Here is a 17,779-nt window from a genome sequence, read left to right on the forward strand (position 1 = left end):
AGGCCGCTCCCACCGAGCCCCCGGGGTGGAGCGGGCACCCGCTTCCCAGAGGCGTGAGGTTGAAGTTGGCTCAGCGCTCCCGTGATGGGTCCTGAGCGGCACCGTGCGCCGCGACACGCAACGGCGTGTCCCCTTATCCTGTCTCTGGAACAGCGCATTTTCTGGAAAGAGGGGCTGAAAGGGCATCCGTGGGTCGGGGGCAGCTCTGTGCGTGCGGCACTTCGGGTCAGCCTGGGACTTGCGCAGCAAATGGTCCAGGCACCCATTCCCCCTGCAGGGTTGCCACACTGTACCCCGAAGTGAGGCCATCCTCTTCGAGCACCCTGACTTCACCCACCCACACTCATCACCATTGATGAGAGTAATCACAGCCTCCACGCGACTCTGCGTGTTTGCTGCTGCCAACTGGACTTGCTCTTTGTTAATAAAGTCTGATTAAATGTATCTAGTTACATTTACAGTTACGATTACAACCATCTAGTCACTATCACAGTAATGGTTTGGGATATGGTGGTCATCTCAGAGACCCCCGACACGGCCGAGTTGCTGAAGTGACATGCATCAGTTACTGCTGACAGCGAGCTGAGCTGCCTCATACAGAGAAGTCACAGCTCTGCTTTAATCCCACTTGACATAGCAGCTCATTCGCCGAAAATAGACGCAAATATTATCAGAGCTGAAAATGCTCTGCTAGAAGGGGCCCAAAAAACCCAACCTGCGTAAGAGCAAGCTGAGGGTTCGTTTGGATCAGAGGAAAAGCCGGGCAGTGTGGAGGTTTGGCTTTCAGCAAGGGCAAACAGTGGGGATCGCTCGTGGCCACTGTGGAGGGCTCGGAGTTCGCACTGTTGTCGCTGCAACCGGGATCTGTCTTGACACCTTTATCAGGCACAGAGACTCTGACATCTCAATACTGCTGCATTGTGTGGGGAAGCATTGAGACGGGGCTGTGGCGAGGAAATCCTACATGTCAGCGGAGACCCTCGCCAGTGACACCGTTGGTTTAAATGAAAACAATGGGGGGAAAAACAGACATATAAATAAAATGTGGTTATTTCACCGTCACAGAGAAGGCTTGGCAGCATGTCAAGCTGCACGATGTTTGCTCTCATAACTGCTGTGCTGGTGGTGCCAGAAAATTGCTAAAAATTAAAACAACAGCAGCATAATTATAACACTGCGTGAGGAGTTGTTGGTGTCGTTATTTTGAAGGCAAAATTGCAGAAGCAGGGCCAAATTTTCTGCTCAAGTAAAGTCACCAGGGTAGAGATTGTTGTTGTAATGATATTATTACTACTGTTACTAAGTGTTATTAATATTATTACTATTACGACTCCCATTTTCCAAGCGGAGAGCAGCAAAGGAGGAGCAGGAGCTTTCCTAAGCCTGCACCTGAAATAAAAACATTGGTGAGGATTCAGTGTGGTTTCTCACACTGTGGCTGCATTTTAGAAGCGCCACAGTGTGATTGTTCCTCTGTGTCAGGTGAAGGCAAACGTTTTCATGATGCTCCTGGAGTAACAGGATGGAAATGGCTGATCTGAACCTGGGGAGTTTTAAGGTTGCTGGGACGTATAAAGGTCTGCACCTCGGATCAAGTCAGCTCAGCCCTTTAATGGCTTTGAACTGGTTTTCATTTGGAGGAAAACTAAAAGCTTATAACATTTGGAAGCCCTTTACAACAGGAAATCAAAGGGGTATTGAGATAGTCCTGTATGAAGGACTTCAAGGTTTGCAGTTTTCCCTAGAGTGGGATATTTTTAGGTTTCCCATTTATTAACCTCTGGTGCAGCACACTCATGTGGAACTGGGGAGCACAGACCCGACTAGAGCGCAGATTTTCTGATGCTGCTTTGTCACTGTGGTGGCCACTGTAACAGAGCCTGGGATGCAGTGCTGTGCAGCAAAAACTGCAGCTCTGGACTGTGTCTCAGGCACTTTCTTACTATAAAAAAAACCAAATCAATCCATGAACATAGACTAGTAAAGCCTGCACAACACAATTGCATTTATTTTAGCACTGTTATGCCATAAGCCATATATTACCCCCGAAGTTTTTCTTCCCCCTCAAGGTAGAAGCGTGCACCCCCCTTCTTGCAGGGATACTCTCTGCCAACATGTTTGTTCTCCTTTTACCCTTTATAAACATTCCTTTCCCAGAACTTTATATTTGTTTATCCCCTTAATATCCAGAGCTGTCAGTGATGAAAATCAACTCCCTTTCAGCAGCTCAGGGATGGTGAGTGCCTGCCCTTTTCTGAGCAAGCGGCTGAAATACAGCACAGTCAGCAGTGCTCTCAGTGTCCAGGCTTGTCACTGTCATGCACCTCCATCAACCTGGACCCCACTGGGGGCTTGGCCACTGAGAGTGACTGTCCTGGGAAGGTTTTTGGGGAGCCTTGCAGGCCCTGGGGGCGTTGGCATGGCTAAAAGCCCCCTCTCCCTTCATGCGTCTCCAAAGCCCTCCCTGAGAGGGAGACTGCTAATCTCTCTCTATGGAAGTGCAACCTCTTGATAGTCTCAAAATAAGTTAAATGAAGGCTGCTGTCAGCAAAATTGGCTCCAGGTATGAATGCTTTTAGCAGTCCTTTCTGCCTCTCTGTTCAGAAGATGGGGACAGGACAGATGCTTCTCCCAAAGCCTTTGGGACGGAGGCTCTGGAGAGGCATGAAGGGACAGAGGAGTTTTAGCTATCCCACTGAGTCACTTTTGGTGACACTGCTGGTAGAAAACATGCGATGAGACTGAGTGTGATGCCATGAGCCACTTCCCATTCCCCTGCAATCCCTCCGGTGCACTGTGAGGGCTCTCCCCTGCACATCTGAGCTGTCAGGTGTAGCATGGCAGGCAGCAGGGCTCAGGCACCGCCCTGAGCTAATGCAGCAGTGCTGGCCTCAACAAGGACCTTGCACAAATGACACTGGGGACTGGTGCCCCCTTACATCCGATACTCTCAGGAGTTCCTTCCTTTGCCAGCAGAAAGCAATTCCTGAATCAATACTTAGTAGGAGCAAAGCAACGAGGTAGGTGAAACTTTAATTCAAATTTTAATATGCTGGCAAGCTTGATCAGAGACACAGTCAGGTGAGTTGCTGAATCGTATCAGGTTAGGTACACACAATAAATATTGCCAAATATTTCTTATCAAAACCAGGAATTGTTAGCCAACTTGTGAGCCCGACTGTGTTGTGGCCTCACAATGCTGTAATGAATTGTTCCTTCAGCCCAGCTGACTGTTATGAGCTCACATGAGACTGAATTAAAATATTGGTTCAGAGATCAGTGTCAGTGTGCGTGAGTAGAAGCCTGAGCTGTCCATCCTTAGCATGCAAGGGTTAAATAGCATCACTGGATGCCGACACTGGGGTACATTTTCCAGAGCTCATGTCACTACCCATTTATATCAATAAGGTGCATTGGAATGACTAAACCGCTTTTTATTAGCTAGCCAGCCCAAAGGACTGTAATTCTGTGCTGGTTTATTGAATTTCAAGCTGAAAAGTCGTTGTTGCTAAGATTAAGGATCCAAATGATTGTCAGGGTAAACACTCCAAGTGGTTAAGCACCCTGTGAAGGCTCTCTCTGTGCCTGCACCCTCTGAGAGCTGGTTCCAACACAACCCTGTGCTGTGGGATTTGTTTCCCACTGAACAGCATGAAATAGATGAGGAATAGAGGGCTCTGCAAGAGGTGAGGTGTTTATTTGAAGAGAAATAAGAAGAAATGAGTGAACTGGAGAGACATTCCGAGTCTCTTCTGCAAGACCTGCACATGGGGGAGGTGCTGCTAGAGGTAAAATTATTTGGCAGCCTGGAGAGCAAAGCAGGTGATTGGAGAAAGTGGAGAGAAAAAAACCCAAAACACTGGAGCAAGCCTGTGGAGGGTGTGAGAAGCAAGGATTTAAAATCAGACCTTGAAATGATGCTGACTCAGCACAGCAGCTGCATGCACAGCCTGGGCACTGCACCAGGGCTCTCAGAGGTGTCATTGACCCTGGGTGTTCCCTGTCCTTGGAGTAAACCAAGACAATGCTCTGGAGCCTGGAGAGGAGAAGACAGAGATCACTTCTGCCTGCCAGACCTGTTCACACCACGGCCACACAGGACATTTCAGGCAAATGTGGGTGCAGCAGGGTTGCGCTTGTGGGTGTAGCAGGACACCTTATTTTGAGGGGCGTTTGAAACAAAGCCACAATCTGTTTAATCTCACTACCCTCCACCCCCAGCCTGTGCAGACTGGTGCTTGTGAGGAGAAATCACATATTGCCAAGATGAGCTTTTGAGAGTCCAATGGTTGTTCTTGAAGTCCTCTCTCCTGGGTCTTACCAGAGACCACCAAAGGGCACCAGCTCTCGGCTGCTTCCCGTCCACCTTGGCTGCTCACCTGCAGCAGGGGTTACAGAAACCTTCCTCATCTGCAGCCCTTCGGAGATGTCACACATTGGGCTCTTCCTCAGGTCCTGGCCCTGCTGTATTGACTGGTAGCCACATCCTTACTCTCCTTTCTCCAGGGTCTTTTCCCCTGCCCTGCCCTGCTCTAAGGTAGGGAAAGGGATGGGTAGTGAGTGGCATGGGACCTTTCAGAATAAACAGCCATATCCTAAAATAAATATGAGCTGAGGTCTTTTATCTGTTAGGGATGGCAGAATTTTAGTCAATATTAGAGCATTATTACTATGACTTTTAGCTCTTTCTCAGCGGAACATTGTCTTCAGGGAAAGCTTGAACACAGGGACAATTCAATCATTCTTAATTCTGCTTTAATACAGGCTTATGCTCCCCCAAGCCAGTGCTGACACAGTGCTGTGTCTGACACCAGTCCTGCCACGTCTAGAGCCCGATTTGTACAGTTGTCTTGCAATTCCCATGGTGGTTTTATTTTTCCAAAGACCACTGTAGAAGCTCCATTCTGGGCATATTCTGCTGCAGAGACAGGGTGGGTGGATCAGGCGCATATTGGCATATTAAATATACAGTACATATTACAGAATTGAGTGACTCTATAGCTTTTACTGGCCTTTGAAATAAAAAGCAACAGACATATGTATCCCAGATTCGATGTTCACCCCCAACAGCTCTGCAGTGGAAAAGCAACCGAGGGTCTTTACAAACAGAAGTAATTCTGTAGGGGATAGTTAAACGTTATTATCCCTGTGGTACACTAGCTCATTCCAAAGCCCAGGAAGGTGAACTGCCTTCCCAAATACCAACCCCTGGTCTGCAGCTTGGCTTGTGGGACCACGTCCAACTCTGTCACAGTAAAGTGATAACTACCTCAGAGATCTTGTGCTTTTGCAGAAATGTGATTCCCCTCATGGAGCGTGCTGGATGTGCAGATCAAACATGATGAAGAATGCAACCTGTGGTCAGGGAGGTTTAGCCTCCATCAGCCCCAAAAGGCCTCTGTGTAGTAATTGTGGCATAAATAATTTCATTCACCACTAAGAGAAAAACACTTGTGGTGTGAAAAGCAGCAGTTACATAAGAAATTGGATAGGAGGCAGGTAGGCATTGACTCTTAAGACATTGCATGGAGCCAATGCCTTTAATCAACAAGGGAAATGTTTGACTGTTAATAGAACTAACAATGAAACCGGAGTTGTGTTTTGACAAGTATTTCCAAACATTCCAGGAACACTGTGATGCTCTAGCAGCCTCTTTCCTAGGAAGGGAGTTGATTGCTCGAGTTATAGCACAGTTTGCAATGTGCAAAGAGCCCTGCCAGCACCTGTGGAGCTGGGATGCTGTGGTGGGCAGGGGCAGGCAGTGGTCTCAGTGGCATCGGGGGAGATGGGCTAATGAACATTTTTAATAAATGAGGGCACTTTCTTCCTAACCTGGACAAACATCCTGTAGGCTTCTTAGAAAAGAAGTGTACTCTGAATACTGGGAGTTCTTTCTGAGACAGAAATTCTCTTCTTTATTATCCTTTTATATGAAGAAATTGATCATGTTGCATTTTTCCAGAACATGGTGATGGCTCCCTCCTCTACTGCATTTTGCCCCAATTTTCTTTGCATATATTTAAACACGTTTTCTCTATCTGTTCTTAATGGAAACCCTGAGTAATTTAAAACACGACCAGAAAAGTGCTGGGGTACTGTTGCATTGTTGAGAATCAGCCCTGCAAGGTCTGCATGGATTTTTTGTGGTTTTCCCAGCTAATTTTGCTTTAGGTCAATGGATCAGATGAATCATTAATAAGCATTTGGAAACCCTGGATGCCAGGTACTGCTGATCTTGAGCACCTTGTAAAAGATTCACCAACAGGTCAAAGGTTTTTATTTATGGAGAAGACCCAAGGTTTACCCCCAGATTTGGCATTAACTGTGTGACTCTAGAATCTCTCTACCCTCTTTTAGCATCTCTTGTCTGTGCAACACTTTGTTGCCCATGTCTACTGAGGCTGAAACACCCATATAACTTCAAGTGAAGTTAGCAAACACCTGAGTTAGGAACTGCACTGTCCTTTTGGTCATTGAGAACTATATGCCTCCAAAATATGACTTTTTTTAACTTGCATTTCTTCTAATAGCACCTGTCTATCTCTGCTGATAATGGAGGGATCCTGGATGCCCAGCTGATGAAGTGGGTTTGTTTCCACCCCATTTTAGGAGCCTCCAGTGTTGCTTTCTGATGGTGGAGGCTGATTCAAGGCTTTGCTGCGGGGGGGTAAAGAGAAAAACGATTCCTTTGAGTCCACTGTACTGGTGGAAGTGCCAGAGGTGGTCTTGGCAGGAAACCCATGGTCTCTGAAGGCTTGATTTCTTCAAACCAGTACCTTGCTGGAGGTCTTTAAACCAAAAAGATCACAATTTCTTTGCAAATACCATTCAAATATGTTTTCAGTACTGGTGAAAGGTAAATATATACTTCTGAAGGCATTTTTACAGCATAACTCCAGTCTTCCTTAAAAAAAAAAGGCAGACAGAATAGGCAGTGGTTTCCAGTCAGTGGTTTTCAATCTTTTTCATTTGCAGACATCCACATTTTTTACCAACAGAGTTTCAGCCCCTTATACAGTTAAATTGCAGCCTACTGACAATAGGCTTATTTTTCCTGTGAAGTTTTGTCGACCATTCAGAAATCAGTGCACCCTGGAGACCCACAAACTGCAGTGAAACCAATTGAAAACTGCTATCTACTTCTGTAACTAAATATGATGGGGTTTTGCCATATATTTATACAAACTTTCTACTTCAGTATCTATAGTGTCTGGAATCTGTGGGCTTGCTAGTTAGGAGGGAAAGAGTTTTGCTCCAAGTCTCCAATCTAAATGATATTTAGGTATTTTCAATTATTTAGTGACATCCCTATGTGGAGTGTGACTAGGACTGTAACTGGGAACTAACATTAATGGACAAAATCAAGTTAATCCTCTTAATCACCAGTTTCTGAACCTATTGTAATGAAGGGAGAAAGGCTTTAAATGAATCAGAAAAATAGCAATAATTGCCAAAAGGCTTAATGTAGTTTACCCAGAAATTGCTTCTTAATTGCTCATGGTGGGCTCACAGGAGACAGCATGCAAACAGTACAGATCTTTGGAATCTCTCTAGCCTAGTGCTGGAGAGCAAACCCCATTTTCTGGGAGGAAAAGTGCCCAAAGCTGGGCACTTTGGAAACTACAACAAGGAGGTGGCTGCAGTATCCGCTCTGGTTCATACAAGTCAGTTGATTGTGACAGCAAATTGGTGTCCTTCTCCGAATTTTAGGCATAGTATCATATGCCATGGTAAGACAAAAGGGTTGCATATTGCCAGGAATATATTAGCTCCTCTTTCCATTGAGAACACAAGTAGGAACTTGGTTGAAAAGGGCATATTTTCTCTGTGGCTGTTGATGCCTCAAACCATAGAAATATGAAAATATTTTTAATAGTTTGTATCTTACTACACAGTGGAAGGGGGATAATCACTGTCAGACTGATTTCTCTGCAGACAGCTGCGCGTCTACTAACAAGGGATATCTGCACATGTAAAAAGGATACCAAAATCAAACAATCTAAACTTTGAAAATATATTCCTTTCCGCAGCTGACAGTGCTAAAGTTAGCCCAGGAGCCAGAAAGCACTCTGTCTGCAAAGAAAATTAAAATCACTATTTGCTTCCAGCCATCTGAGTGGCTCATGGGGTAATAAGAAAGACAGGGACACAAGAGAAAAGTTATCATTTTTTCTTGAAGGCTGTGTGAAAAATTTTCAGTCATGTCTTTGCCAAAATAGTCTTGTAAATACTGGAGATACTTGATTTTATCCACCCTGAATTCATTGAAATGCTGAAGCATGTTCTCACAGGTAGCCACAGTTAATCTGTGTAATCTTGAAATGGCTTCCAGCTTTTAGAAGTTTACATTAAGTAAAGATTATCCAATTATAGTTTTCTTTAAAGATAAGAAAGATAAGGTTGATGGAGAGACATGCTAGATGACTAAAGTATGCTGCTTATATTTCATACATTTTTTTTTGCAGTATGCTGTGAGATGCTTCTAAAATTAAAATACTGATTTTGACTGCGTGGGAGTGTGTGACATAACACAGTAATTGAAGCATAAACACAACAAATGATGATAATTGTGGTCATCATTGCTGGTATCTAAAACACATTGTGACACTATGGGTATCATCCAGAGTTACACATTAGCTTTCAAAATGCTTCACTTTGTGTTTTTATTTCTGCCAATAAATTACCTGTGGCCTGACTCAGCCACTTGAAAATAAATGTTTACTTTTCAGGAAATTGTAAGCATTGCTGGAAGGTTTGAAGTCTGATAAATGTCTGGTTATGGATCGTTTTGTAGGAGGAATATTGTGTTCAGAGAAATGAAAATAGCATTCCGGAGTTTGGTGACAGGAGATGGACTCAAATGCTAACTTTTGAGCTGTCTCAATCTCTTACAATGTGTGAAATATATTGCACTTGCTTCTACCTCACTTCAGCTTTGAAAAAAAATTCCTTTTGTAAGCAGGTTTGGACATATTTAAGAAACCTGGTGAATATTGGTCCTGATAAGACCAAACATTAAATTAATATCCATTTCAATTGTATCAGTAAAGTGTTTTATGGAATGATTTGAAAAATAAATATTAGTGTAATGTGTCAATGTGGTAATAAACACAATTTAAAACAAGGTATTGTAGCTTATCAAAATGAACCTCCCAGCTTAAAGTCAAAGAAAAACCTACCTGCAAGTGAAAATACAGGATATCCCTAAGGGAAATGGTGTTTCACTTGTTCCCAGGTGCCCAAGAAGGCCATTGACATCCTGGCTTGTATCAGCAATAGTGTGGCCAGCAGGACCAGGGCAGTGATTGTCCCTCTATGCTGGGCACTGGTGAGGCCACACCTCGAGTGCTGTGTCCAGGTCTGGGCCTCTCACTGCAAGAAGGACATTGAGGAGCATTTCCAGAGAAGGGCAATGGAGCTGGGGAAGGGTCTGGAGCACAAGTTTGATAAGGCGCAGATCAGGGAGCTGGGAATGTTTAGCCTGGACAAAAGAAGGCGCAGGGGAGACCTTATTTGTCTCCACACTTACCTGAAAGAAGGTTGTGGTGAGGTGGGGATCATTCTCTTCTCCCAAGTAACAAGTGACAGGATGAGATGAAATGAAGCTGTGCCATGGATTGGATAGATTAGATAGATTGGATGTTAGGAAAAACTTCTTCCCTGAAAGGGTGGTCAAACATTGCAGCTGGCTGCCCAAGGAAGTGGTGGATTCACTACCTGGGAAGTGTTCAAAAGGTGTGTGGATGTGGCACTTGAGGACATGGTTTAGCGATGAACACGGTGGTGCTGGGTTAACACCTGGACTCAATAATCTTTGAGGGCTTTACCAGCCTTCATGATTCTTTGATTCTGTGAATTCTGGAGCATCATTTCCACCCATGGAAGGCTGTCCTGGCAGCTGGGTGTACCTGCCGTGGTGCATCCTGGAGGAAAGCTGCCTGGGTGCTGCCCTGAGGCCACCCTGCTCTGAGAACCTGTGTGGGCAACTGCTGCAAACACCTGAATTCACTAAACAAACAGCACACCAATGGTATGTCTAGTTGTAAACAGCAGTTTAGGGCCATGATTTCAGTCCAACATTGGTCTAAAAGGCAAAAAATACTAATTTCCCATCTGCATTCCTTGGTCTTTCCCCTTATTTTCTTCTGGCTTCCCTTTCTGACCCATACTGAATTGAGGAGGCTGTGTCTTTTGGCAATGTCATGCTGGTGTCATGCTGTGTGTTTTGCAGGTGGCTGAAGGGTTTTTTGTGTTCTCTGAGAAACTACTTCCTCCCTCTGTCTGCATCCAGGGAGCCTTGGTGATGGCCAGTGCCTGTTGAGCAGAGCTGAGGCAGTTCCACCTCTAAACTGTTCCCGTCTGCCAGTGGATGCTGAAATGCTAACCATATGCTCAGGCCTGAGAGTGAAAAAGGAAAATTCCCCAAATCAAACAGTCCCTTGCAGCACTTTTAACATCACAAGTGTTTGTTGTGGGGTTTTTTGTTTTGTTTTGTTGGTTTCAGTGGGTTTTTTTTTGGTTGGCGATGCTGGAAAGCTTTTAAAAATCTGTGAATTTAACTGAGGTCAGTGAAATTTTCGGGGCAAAATTCATTATGCCAAGAGACTGTGACACTTGTTTGGGAAAAAAGAGAAGGATTTTGACTGTAGCTTTTTCCTTGTGAAAGGTATTCAATGGAAGAAGACTGAAAAATGTTATTTTTCCTTTGGTTATTGTGTGCAATAACCACTTCTCCTTATTCTGTCTCCTTTTATTCTTCTGCACTCAGTCTTTTTCTCTGCCTGCATTTGAAATGCCTCAGCCTCACTTGTGTGTTTGCAATTACTCACGTGAAAGGGAATAAAAAGGCTATGCCATTTTCACACCTGCAGACTGATCTTTATTTATATAAAGCTTCTGTATTTTGGGAGCTGGCTGTGCTCTGACACCACAGGTCACCACTGGCAAATCCAAGTTAGAAGACGTGTTTGGGGGAAAAAAATGCTGGAGGCCATTTCCTGTGCCATGGCAGTGGGGAGCTCAGGGGAGTCTTGAGGACTGTCATGAGAGAGGATCTGGGGTAAGAGTTGTGGGAGATACACACTGAGTTCTGCAGATGTAGAAGAAGCAGGTGGCCTCTACAAAGGAGACTTGCCAAAGTCACCTGGTGCTACTTTTGGGGTACTTGCTGTTTGCTGTGTTTCCCACCTTGCTCTGTATTATAAATTTTACTTTCCAAGGATGCTAAAACTTTAAAGGGAGAGCCCAAGGACTGCAGTCCTGTGAGAAGGAGATGAAAGGTAACCCTTCTCTTCCCCAAAGCTGTGCATATGGCCTTTTCACTGGGGCAGAAAATAAAAGAGGTGGTCTCCAGGCAATTTGGGCCAGAATTGGTGAAAAGTTAGTTTTCACTTCTCACCTCTCCATATTCACAATGAATCTAGAAATTGCCTGCATGAACTTTATTTTTAATTTCAGATGAAAGACATTGCAGACGGAGGAACTGAGCTGAGGGTGAGTTTCTTAGAAATGAGAGAAGGTGCAAGAAAACAGGGAGAAGCTGAGTGGGCAGGTGGAATGAGGGTCTCTGCTTTCATATTCTTTACAGGGATCATTTCTACCAATGAATGCAATGCTACACCTTGGCAGTGCAACATGCCAAGGGAATACCAGAGCTTAGCAGAAAGGCAAGGATTGTGTCCAGAATGAGAGCAAATGTGAGGAGAAAACGGCACAGGTATCAAACTGCTGTGGTGCACAACTCCATCCTGGGTGTGTGATTCTTCAGGGCCTTGTTAAGCAGCCAGCAAGTGCCTCTGCAACATCAGGTGCCCTTTGCCCACAGATCTGCCTCATGAAGCGGAGATGAGGGCTCAGACACTGTTGGTCTCTGACTCACTGCTGTGACCTCCTTCAGATGCTCTGAATCTTCTAAGCAAAAGAGGGTTTGGTCATGTTTGTTTGCAGTTCTTTTTCTCTGCGGCCCTTCCTCAGGATTTTGTTAGCTTTGCAAATTCCCATTGCACAATCAGCATTCTTCCAACAGACAGACAAAAGCATTCGAAACTAGCTGCATTTATCACTAGTGCTCGAGCTGGATGAAAGATGGCTGGATCCTCAGGCACTGGGGGTTACGCCATAACTCCATCCACCCCGGGGAGCTGCACTGATTTACCACAGCTGAGTATCCTCTGGGTGGAATTTAATCTGGAGGGGGTTTTGGTGATCAAAGGCAGCCTCTGCTGAGGCCAAATTCAAAAGGCTGAAGGATGGAAACACTGTGCTTTTGGGACATGCTCTACTCTTCCTCAGGAGATGGCCGGACAGTCTGGCTCAGCCTGTTGCACAGCAATGCTGTTGCAGATAACAACCATCTGCATACTTGGCACTCTCTCTCTGGTTGCATGTCCACCCCTGAGGCAATCGCTGTCCCTTGGATGGCCTGTTAGACCAGGTTTAGGCAGACTGATAAGATTAAAGAGGTGAAAGAAAAGATATGGCAGCAGCAGGGTTTACCCTTGAAAGTGCCTTTGCTGAAGGGCCATCACGCAGAGCAGTGTTGGGGAGGACCTTTGCTCCCAGCTCTGTGCCTGGGCAGCTGGGTACACCTCGAGGGATATGGTGAGCAGGACCAGGCAAGTTGCTCTAGCAGCTGGGAGCAGGATTGCATCCATGCAGATATGTCCTTGGGGGGCCAGCAGGTTTTAAACTCTCAAACTAGTTGCAAATAAGCAGCTGGTGGTGATGTTTTCAAAAAGCAGGCTGGGTTTTGGTTTGGTTTGTGTTTACCCAGCTGAGCTTCAGACACTTAGTTTTAGCTCTGAAGGCACTGAAGGACAGTAGTGGAAACAAGCTGAAAAATGAATTATTTCCTTTTGTCTTCAGCTTCTGCTTACCCTCTTACAAGACTGAATAAACTGAATTTGGATGCTTCCCTCAACCATAGGGTACTTAAGGCAACTTCTTGGTCATCTCTGTCTAGCTTGAGCTGCTCTTTGCATGTCTTGGGAGTTGCTTAAACCCCATTCTTTCTTTCTTTGCAGCCATCCCCATCTGTGTTTCCTTACAGTTGCCTGGTGGAAGGACAACATTTGGAGATGTTCTGCTTTCATTTTTGGCACATATCTGCTGTGTGCCTCTCTCTTACTGGGTGATACTGGATCTCAGATCTGATGAACTCTGAGTCCATTCTGCCATGACAGCTGTGGCCGAAGCATAGAGCAGATTAATCCAAACCATGTATCTTTAGCAGCAGACAGGTTCAAAGTAGTGGCAAAGCCCACCCAAAGAACAGGTAAGTACATGTGTAGTTACTCTACTGTGCTGCTGGCTTAGACTGCTGCTGCTGAAATGTTTAAAGCTGCTTCGAGGTATGTCTACAGGTTATCTCCACTACAGAGGAGCCTTTGATCAAGTTCTGCACTGTCTGAAATAAACCTATTTATTTAGATACATAATTCTTCCTAAGGAATTTGCATCCAAAGTCCTTTGGCTGGCTCTCTGGACCTTCTGAGGGTTTTCTGGTTTTCTACCCATTTGTTAACATGGGAATAATGTATGAACTGGAGCCTGAGTGATGGCAATTTAAGCTGTAGATTTTTGAGGCTCAAATCTTGGTTAACACTGCTGTGCTGACTGTGGATGTGATTTCCTTCCAGACATTCCTACTGAGCTGCACATTGCTGCCAAGATATGTAAATTGCCTCACTTAGATTCCTTTGCTTTCTAATATCACGTCGAGTTAGGCATTACCTGGCTTCTCATTCAGTTTGGTTTTTTTAATAGCTAATTATTTAACTTCCTTTTTTTTGCTGATCTGGACAACATTTTGAACTCTACTTATATGTCAGTACAGCTCTCGTCTAAAAAAACTGTGCTGCTAGTAAAATCCAAGTGATGTAGGGCACTGCTGCTGAGCCACATCAAGCCTGTGTTACATCTATGTATGCTTTTTCTCCTGAGGAAGTTCTGAGCAGTGCCAAGGAGGAGAGGTGAAGGAAAACATCCTCGTGTGACGTCAGTTGCCTGTGTGAAGGCATTTAACTATGCACTCTGCACCTTGATATAAAACATTAATAATGCTTATTCATTTTGCTGGCATAGAGAAACAGGGTGAATCACCACAATGGCATCAGCTGAGGCAAATAAAGCATATTTAACAAGTCCTTCAAAACCAGTGACCTCTGTAGACATGTCACAGGCAGTACTGCCGGTCATATTTTACTAGCATCATTCCTAGAGAGAAGTGTCGCTTTCCTTAAATAGATCAGCTGACTTCGGGAAAAGAGGCTGGAAGAGTAAAGCCCCAGTAATCGTTTGAGGGTGAAGCACACATGGAAACAACTGAGCCAACCGCCTCAAATGGGAATCAGTTCAACCTAAAACTGACCTTAAGAGATTGTTCTCCAAACCCTCTGTTGTAAATGTGTTAGCTTTTCTTGACAAAAGGAAGGTAGATATTTGATTACAAAGCTTTTTCTCAGTTGTTTAATTAAGAGAATTAATGATTAATTTCATCAGCAGTTTCTGTTTTCTTTGTCATTGTCCTGTGGCTGAAGGACAGCAAAGCTTTTTGAGGCTTTGGCTCAAAGCATCTTAGTGCTGAGAATCACCATAGTTTATTGTGTATTTTGCATTTGTCAGCATTTCCAGTAATTGAACCAGTTTCTGATAGGAATTACTCACCCTCCCTCTTTGCCCAGCAATCAATATTTGCAGCAGCCTATTTTCTTGGGGTACACTGGTACTTTCCTGTTCATTTGTGTCCCTCTGGACTACACCTGGGCCACCATGGTTTGGTTCTTCAGAAGGAACTAAAAATGCAAGTCCCAGGATGTATGGATGGCTTTGGGGACTCTCCGGTCCTCAGAGGCTGTAGATCTGCTTGGAAGATATCTCCATCTGCCATTTGTTGTCGTTTATGGAAGTTGTATACTTCTGGGCTTCCAGAAAGATAATCAGAACAAGAAATGGTGCTGAAATCTCTGGTTTACTTGGTGTTCACTATCATGTCCAGCTTTGTGCACTTTGGAAACTCCTCACCTAATAGAAACTGAAGGTAAAACATTTCTGTAGGAAAAGGTACTCAGGAACACAACATCCATCAGCCCAAGGCTCTGTCGAAGCTCTGTCCTACAGAAGTGTCTGAAGCTGTACCCCATCATGGCTGTAGGTTTGTTTTCATTGGGGAGCATGGGTGAGTACACCTCTAACTATATAAACTATGGCCTTGTATCCAAAAATGCATTTGAAGAGTGGAATGTATCTCACACAATTTTGAGTGACTACAAGTAGGCACTTAATGTGGGTAGGCATCCCCTCCAAAGGGATTGGGACTGGTGTCCCCCACAAGGTGAGCTGCAGAGCTCCTGGGACCTGACAAAGGGGATTTTCAGGCTTCTCCAATTCATCCAGGGAATGTCCTTGACTGAAACATTTCTGGCTTTAGGTCAAAAAGCTGATTCAGTAGAAGTCTAAACTTCTGTCCTTATGGTGTTTAGGAAACATCCTGATTTACTTAATTTAAACAAAGGCAGATATCCGGTTAAAATCCCTGGAGCTGCAGCCAATAAGTGCCTTATTTCAGCACTGTGCTTGCAAGGACGGCTACCCACCATAAAAACACAGTTCAGGGGAATAGGAGCATTAAGAAAATAAATGGATGTAATACTTGAATTAGATGCAGATTTGAAATGTGTGAGGAATGATGGAGCAAGTAGAAAGAGCTGACAAAGAATAAATAGACAGGACCTGGTGACAGCATGCTTAAGCCAGGCTGCTGCACAGGGTGTGTTTTTATCTGGTATTTGATTTCTTCCCTCACACTGAGTAGGTGAGAAACGGGCTTCCACTGCCAGACGTCTTGGAAAGAGTCTGTGAAAGGGTGATGCTGGAATGGTGTGGAGAGGGCATGAGGAGCTGCATGAGGAGCTGCAGGAGAAGACCTCACAGTTGTCAGTGGATGCACTGAAGAGAGTTGGATATGGGCAGATTAGGGGCAATGATAGGGTGTGTTTGAGACACATTAATGCTTTCTCCTCAGATTACTCCTGCAAATTATCCATACCTCTGGCCAGATGGATACTTCAGAGTCTCCAGCACCATTATCTAAGTATCTCATTAACAGGAATGGATGTCATGGTTTAACCCCAGCTGACAACTCACCCCTGTGCAGCCACTTGCTCACCCCACCTCGGTGGCATGGGGGAGAGAATCAGAAGAGTAAAAGTGAGAAACTCATGGGTTGAGATAAAAGACAGTTTAATGGGTAAAGCAAAAGCCTCACACACAAGCGAAGTAGAACAAGGAATTAATTCACCACTTTCCAGGGGCAGGCAGGTGCTGAGCCATCTCCAGGACAGAAGGGCTACATCACATGTAATGATGACTTGGGAAGACAAACGCCATCACTCTGAACAACTCCACCTTCCCTCTTCTTTCCCCTGCTTTACATGCTGAGCATGACACCGTATGATATGGAGTATCCTTTGGGTCAGTTGGGGTAAACTGTCCTGGCTGTGTCCCCTCCCAATTCCTTGTGCACTCTCAGCCTCCCTGTTGGTGGGTGGGGTGAGGAGCAGAAAATGCCTTGGCCCTGCATAAGCACTGCTCAGAAATAATGAAAACATCCTGGGGTTATCAACACTGTTTTCAGCACAGATCTGAAACACAGCCCCATACCAGCTCCTATGAAGAAAATTAACTCTATCTGAGCCAAGACCAGATAGAGTTGTCAATGACGTCTGCCAATGCATATTATTGTGGGTTTGGAAAGGCAGGGAGAAGTTAGATGTCCTCCCTGGGCTCATACGGGAGATTTGGCATAAAGACCCAATCTCCTCAAAGTCACGCCTTAATGAAACAATATAAGAAACTCTAAAAAAAATCGTGTTATAAAAGACCTTGAGAGGTCAATGAGTCCTTCTCACACCCCCTCCATTGCTTTGTGAAAATATTTGATCTTGCCCCTCTCTTTGACAACAGCTCTGGTTCAGAGAGGCGATGGGTGTTGATTCCTGCAGCCTTTCTGTGTGCCAACTATGCTCTGAAAGCTGTGGTTGGGCATCTATCTACACAAGGACTAATTATTTCTCCTCTTTAGCTGAGTTAAAGCAGAGCAGCAAAGAAGATGCAATCGCTGTGGTGGAGCTGGTGTTTTGTCCCTCACTGTGAGACACTGGTGTTTCAAAAGGTCTTGTGTCTTCAGAGCTGGTCCTTGGATGGGAACAACTTCAGACCAAGACTTCCTTTAACCTGGCATTGACAGAGAGGGGAACAATTTCTTCCTGCTTTTAGAAGTGAAACTGGTTTGGTAGTGGGGTAGAGGGGAGAGTGTTTTCCTGGTTAATTTTCTGTCTCTTTCTAATGTCTGGAGTTTTCTGAAGCACTTTGCTGATTACAATACCATGTGTGAGAAAACAGTCCAACTGCAGCCTGGAGTCACACCCTTTGTCACTGCTGTTGTTGGGACTGAGGAGATTGTCAAGAGAGTCACTGGGCCTGGTAATATGGCAGGATCAGACTTTGTGTCCCCTGCCTGAGCGCTTTGTAGCAACTCAAGCACTGCGAGACTCGAGTCATATTCTTTTCTTTGCTTTAGGCTAATGATACTAGCTGGAGTCATCCTGGCTCTGAGGTTAGACTCATCTGGTATAAAGAAAGGAGAGTTCAGAACAGGCCACCCTCAGACTCTAAACAAGAATGCTGTTGCTCAGTTGATGAATTCAAGATGTCAGGTTTTACATCCCGAGATCTATTTTCTGCTATGGTTTCTATTCAAGAAGGGCTGTGCCTATGTAAT

This window comes from Neopelma chrysocephalum, unplaced genomic scaffold, assembly GCF_003984885.1.
Source record: "Neopelma chrysocephalum unplaced genomic scaffold, ASM398488v2 Primary Assembly neopelma1_142, whole genome shotgun sequence".
NCBI classification, from domain to species: Eukaryota; Metazoa; Chordata; class Aves; order Passeriformes; family Pipridae; genus Neopelma; species Neopelma chrysocephalum.